Genomic DNA, 6,437 nt, shown 5'->3' with positions numbered 1-6,437 from the left:
GAGCCCCAGACATATTTTGGTATCTAGCGAATGACTTCCAGTTTTTCAGTTCACAGTCAGCTTGAGAATCAAAATGGAAACCTCGATTCTCTTTCAGTGTCGACTGCTGGAAGCCCTCCCGCGACAACTGTATCAGCAGTTTCGAATTCGACTCAAACAATTCGATTCGAGAAAGAGCCTTCAAACGGTAATCACATGATCTTGCTCGATTCAAAACTTGACTATTCATCGGGACTAGGGAATTAGGGATGAGCGCCATGATCCGATTAATCGAATTACCCGACCATTTCGTCTCTAATCCGAATCCAGTGTTATTTGTCGTGATTCTACCGAGTACTAAGAGATAATTTCCGATTATACGCCTCCATCAACGAGATTTATAGTTTCGGCGATTTTTCCCTAACGTAGAAACCTTGAAACCTCCAGTTATCTTTACCAAGTGATATCTGTGTGGTGTGAATCTGGCGTACATATCCAAAGTTCCCATTTCATCCATACAGTTAGTACCAGGGTTGTAACCAAGTCACAATTCAAGTTTACTTTTATAGTTTTAACTCGAGTCTAGTCGATTCCTTTTCAATTCCTCACCGAGTCATGTCCTAGTCCAAGTAATATAGCAGCTGTTCAGTGTTCATTTTCAAGTTCAAGTCAGGTTTAACTCACTGCCGTGTTATCAAAGGCCTCGCAATATATTCATTTTCACTCTTATTTGGTTTATTCAAACAGATAAAAACAGATATTCAAGTATCGGCTCTGATACACGAGACTTGAATCAAATCCTCTAGCTCAGGGGTGGGCAACCTTTTTGCTATTCCCGGCCGCATTTCGATTACTTATGTAGCCTACCTCCGCATTCCAGAACATAGTCGCGATGAACTTACTGGAAACCCAATGCCCAACGTTAAACTGTCTATATGTCTCTTTCCAGTGAACTCCGGACTAATCTACGTTTTCGTATCGTCTTAGTATGCACATCGAAATCGCTAGTATGGTCATGCAATGAATAGTTATTGGGAATGGTTATGTTCGCACAAAGCGCGAAAATTTTTTCAGATTCACGAATGAATTTCGTCATTAATATTAGTAGTTTCACATATTACTATCAAATATTTATCCTCTCTGAGCCCATGTGATCAGATTTACCGATAGAGTTGATGCAGGGAGTGTTTTCGAAAATTTATGACAAGTTGTCAATGATGATGTATATTCGGGTGGGCCAATTGCTATTAGTGACTTTGTCGCATGCTGTTACTCCTTGACCTCAAATCAGGATTGTCGGTATAAGGGTAAGATATGGGAATCTCCCAAACGTACCTGAAACAAATTTCTTGCGTGAGGAGCATACGATTCCAAGTTGGTATTTCTATATGGGATATGTATCATTTTCCTCCGCTGTTCGCATCTGTACTTTGGGGCTCATATTGCAAAGGACGCTACTATATTAGCATCGAAATATGAGGTCGCATTGATTCGTGAAAAAATTTCACGATAAGTTGAATGTCTCAAAAATTCGAGTGTGGTTTAATTATCGATATGTTCGCAGGTTCGAGTCAGAACGGGTCATCGCGCCCGGCGCGGCCGCAGCGATTGCAGTCGGTGTCGTTATAATTGTGATCATCATAGTCATGGCAATCACATTGATGTAAGTTTGTCGTGTTTAGAGTTTCATTTAAAACAACAAGCAGTGTTAAATAGACACATTTGGATTTTTTTTAGCCTATGAGATGAAAACAACCAGTCATCATCAGAGGTGGTCAGTAACGAAGTACTTCTACTTTTTGGAAGTACTCAAGTAGTTTTCCTCTACTTCTGGTACTTACTCAAGTAGATCTGATTTTCTCTACTTCTACTTCTACTTCGTAATATTTTGTGATCTACTTACTTACTTTTCGCTATTTCCAATTTGTCAAGTAGAAGTAGTTTAATCCCCCGATACGAAAGATAGCCTGAGGAATTTCGAGGCTGTTTTCACGGAGTACCAACATTTAAAATTCATAAAAGTCAAGTAACGCCCAGACCATTTGTTGCACTTCGCGCACAGTAGTTATGGAGTGGCAAATATGTTTTCACGAAAGTATATCAGTGAATATAATTTAGGTACCGGATTGCTTGGTTCCGCTCACACTGCGTAGTCGCCCATCTCAAATATTTCATCACAGTAAATATGGCCTACCATAACGTTTGAAACTACCGATTCGCAATCTAGCAATTACCTATCATATCGTAATCTAGCAGCATATGACGTGTCCTGCTAATCTGGAAACTTCAGCTTTTTTGAACGTTACGCACCCGTTGTAGCAGATCACGTTTGAAGCTGTATGGACAAAAGACATGAAATATATTTTCCGCTTTTTAGATGTGGTATTTGTATTTCACTTTCAATTCCGCGTATCATACTTTGAGTTCTAATCACTTTCAGTTCTTTTGTCTGCAGAACATATACATGTTGAAGCATAAAAGCAAGTGTAGTAATGCCTGTATTTTCCGAAAATAAAGCCACAATAAATATAAATTTTACGATCGACAATATTTGTTATTAACGTATACTAATCGCGCAAAGTGTTGAAACCGTATCCGATACAACTTCTCCATATTGCTCTTCGCTTAAACTTGGGGCCTTATGATATGGGGTAGGGCGCCGTGCCATGGTATTCTCTAAAACTGGCACTTCTAGTAAACAAAGCGTTAGTAACGAATTTTCATATCAATACTATAAATTGCATTCCATGATGCGAAAGAATGCATATTCTGTCGAAAATTGATACCTCCTATAGGATGCATCAATACGAATCAAGCTCTCTGCACCTTCCGCGTTTAGTTCCATTTGCAGCTTGATAGTCCATGTGAACGAATTAGGACTGTTTTCAAAACTACTTGCTTACTTGAGTAGATTTAAAGTCAGTCAATTCTACTTCTACTTCAAGTAGTTTTAGGAGGCTTATGGAAAAAGTACTTCTACTTGTACTTGAGTAGATTTTTTCGTCGCTACTTCTACTTCTACTTGAGTAGCTTTCTTGACTACTTTGACCACCTCTGGTCATCATTAGGACTAAGGTAAACGTATAAGTAGAAGTAACGTACATATCCAATTAAGTACAAGTAGAGATTACCAAGTAAAAATGAAAGCCTTCTATGACTAGTTTTGCGTGAAAGACTGAAAGCAGTGAAGTATAGAATAGGTAGAAATAGAATCATGGCGACCTTACCATAAACGCGTTGAGCTTGTTTTAACGAGTATAGAGTTTTATAGTGTTTCATGGAATTATGACACATTTCTGCAACTTCCTAAAAAACAGCAATTTTGTTTTTTGAATAACATTTATTCTAAATACAAATCTAGTCGTGTTCTGCCTCCCGTAAGTGATTCCAGTTTTGAAATCTCTCCAACAGGCTTCGAAAGCGGAGTTCTAGCGGGTTTCGATTCCCAATGTTCTGGAATTCCTCAAACTCGGACAAGCTAAATCCGGATTCTTCGGCGAACGCCTACCAGATCATGTCATAACGCCATAAAAATTGTGACATTTTGATTGGACAAACCTCAATCATTCCTTTCCCTTTTTTGTAAAAATACATCCATTTTGATACAAAATCTTGTTTTGAAATAAATTTCTATACTTGGAAAAATGTCCGTCTGATAGCGAACAGAGATAAATGGATTACATCTCTTCTCCGTAGGACGTCATAGGCGGGCTGGACCCTACCGACGAAAGTAAATGTATTGTGCGGTATCGTTTGTTATTATGTAACGATAAATTTTCTGGTCGAAACGATATCTATAGATCAGGGGTGTCAAACATACGGCCAGCGAAGCAATTCTGAGGAAATGAAAAAACTTATATTATCCAGCACATTTATATCAAAAGATTTGGCCTTTAATAAGAAATACTTTCACGTGAATAATCCCTCAAGACAGCAAATGTTGTTCATATTCCACAATATAATAGCAACCACCCGACGACAGTGCTGCGTATTCCCTCTAGTCCAGTGGTTCCCAACGTGGGCGATATCGCCCCCCAGGGGGCGATTTATCGGTCCAGGGGGGCGAAAATAGCCAAGGGGGCGATAGGGGGGCGAAAACGGACGAAGGGGGCGATAAGGGGGCGATGGCGCGTTGAAATGGCTACATTGGCGTCCATGACCGTAACTGCCACACCCAAGCCCCCAATTGAGATTGGGGGCCCGAACTCGAAGGGGGCCCACAATTTTTCGTGAATTAACATTAATTATAGAGCATTATTTTGAAAAATTAGGTCACTTTTTCAAAAGAATTTCGCGCTGCGCGCCATTTCGTGGTCGCATTTTTCTTGCTTATTGGATACTCTCCCTCCAAGAAATAATACGCATGAGGTATAAAAATGGGCATCTCGGCGTCAGCCATTATCACACCATAACACACCAAGACATACGAAGTTTCAGGCCATGTAACATGCGACTCCGAGAAGTGTGACAGAACGAGACAACCTTGGCGGAAAAGGACTGCCTTTATGCTGACCGACTTCGATATATATACGATATGCATATATATTTAATTGTCCATAGGCGCACAAATGGCTGGCTCGAAATGTTCCTGTCCTGTCCAATCAGAACCCCACAAAAAATGCCATCTCGCAGCGATTAATTGCCAGTGCTGAAATACCAATTTGAAATCGTGGGCGTCTTTTAGTTTAGTACGTATGGGCGATTTGAATATTTTTGACCTAGCAGACAGGCAACGAAATGTCATTACGTAGCGAAGTCATTATACCCACGGGTGCGCCCGAATATGTTCAATTATTATTTACGGGCCCTCATTTTCCAAGACACGTCACTCAGCTTTACCGGTAAATCTGAATACATGAGCAGAGAGAGGATGAAAAATTGACAGCAATATTTATGCAATTCTCCATCATATTGATCGATTTAATCATGAATATTAAAATTTTTTCGCGCTTCGCGCGAATTAAGCTGGCTAACTAAAGGGTCCAACAATTTGTGCTGAGACGTGGTGGTAAAGAGTTATCGGGAGTGTTGGGTCTGAGGGGTGCAGAAGTTTGATTTATCGCCCTATCGAGGGGGGCAAGACCAACGTATTGGGGGTGGGGGACTGACGAAGTGTTGTTACGGTCCTTTGGCAATCAAGTCGGAGAAATCACCTTTTTTGTCAGTCAACTCACCAAAATTTAGCTGGAAAAGTGTAATTTCTAGGTCGAGCCGAAAGTTGACCTTTTTTCTTAGTCCCTCGCCGGTGATTTCAGTTTGTATGCCCATTTTTTTGTTTCCAATATTTGGGGGGCGATGATCGGTGTGGAGTTTGAAAAGGGGGCGATGAGTCGAAAAAGGTTGGGAACCACTGCTCTAGTCAATATTGGAACAATTCGGTGACAATGAGATCAAATTACGAGACGGCAAGAAAGTGCAAACCAAATGCATATTTTTTTTGGAATAATAGTTACTTAAAATATCTACAACGCCAATGCACACCCGCGCCTGGAGCCCCGTTTCACGGCTGCTAGACTTCTGGAATTAATTGTTATCGGGCGACACTGCGTGTGCGTTTACTAGTCGCGCCCGCCTAGTAGAAATTTTCAAACTTATAATTGAATATTGTCAGTAATATCGGTAATTGCATACCTTTTGGATTCTTCATCAGCCCACATAATCTGATCAACCGGTAGAGCTGAAGGAGATGGTGTCTTCGAAAACGTAGGATAAATTAATGATCATACTATCATTAATATACATTTACTGGGTCCTGTTATTATTAATTACTCTCCCGCTATTAGTCAGAAAATATTGAAATCGCCCAATGATGACTAAAAGAAAAAACTTTTTTCCTGAAACGCACAGGTTGACATGTCTTGCATTATCATTTTCTCAGATCGCCATTAAGGCGCTTACATGAACATTCGCAATTGGACATATCTACAGTTCTACACATATATCAAGGTTTCGGCCACCATGCGGCGGTCAGTTTCGGCCAAGTTTTTCTCGCTGCCGATGTTTTGGCAGCACACTTCTCGGAGACTCATGTTAGTGGGAATTTTATTTGTCTTGGAGTGTCGTTGCGCGGTAATGGCCGGCACGAAAGGCCTATTTCTATATAAATTAAATAAATTCGATTTTGTTTAGGGGGGGGGGGGTATTCATATTAAAATGCAGACAAGTAGCGTAATTGAATCGTGCCAAGCGCGAAGAAAATTTATAAGTTTAATAATACTACCTAAAAATACTCCATAATATATATTTTAGTTATGAGCTCGCCCCCCCTCAATTGGGGATTTGGCCTGCGGCAGTTACGGGCCTGCATCTGTGAGACACTGTGACGGAGAATAGTATCTGGCTTTCTCTCAATGAACATGATTATGTCGATATTTTGATCAAAAACAGGTTATTTAATGAGTTACAGCAACCTACATGAGATGACCCTGCGACTCACTACAGATTGTGCGAACAGCAGT

General features: G+C 40.4%; 1 long non-coding RNA gene across 1 annotated transcript; it reads left to right on the top strand.

The window, feature by feature from the left end:
• Positions 1 to 1,295: 1,295 nt before the first annotated feature.
• On the top strand, positions 1,296 to 3,624 carry LOC145440857 (uncharacterized). Its single transcript, XR_013915637.1, has 2 exons — positions 1,296 to 1,642; positions 3,391 to 3,624. It is a non-coding gene; the product is annotated as an uncharacterized LOC145440857 (long non-coding RNA).
• The last annotated feature ends 2,813 nt before the right edge of the window (positions 3,625 to 6,437 follow it).

Source organism: Botryllus schlosseri, chromosome 6, assembly GCF_051294905.1.
Source record: "Botryllus schlosseri isolate E-star chromosome 6, Bs_hap1, whole genome shotgun sequence".
In the NCBI taxonomy this organism is placed as follows: Eukaryota; Metazoa; Chordata; class Ascidiacea; order Stolidobranchia; family Styelidae; genus Botryllus; species Botryllus schlosseri.
The sequence above is the reverse complement of the archived record's forward strand: the minus strand, read 5'-3'. Positions and strand labels throughout refer to the sequence as shown.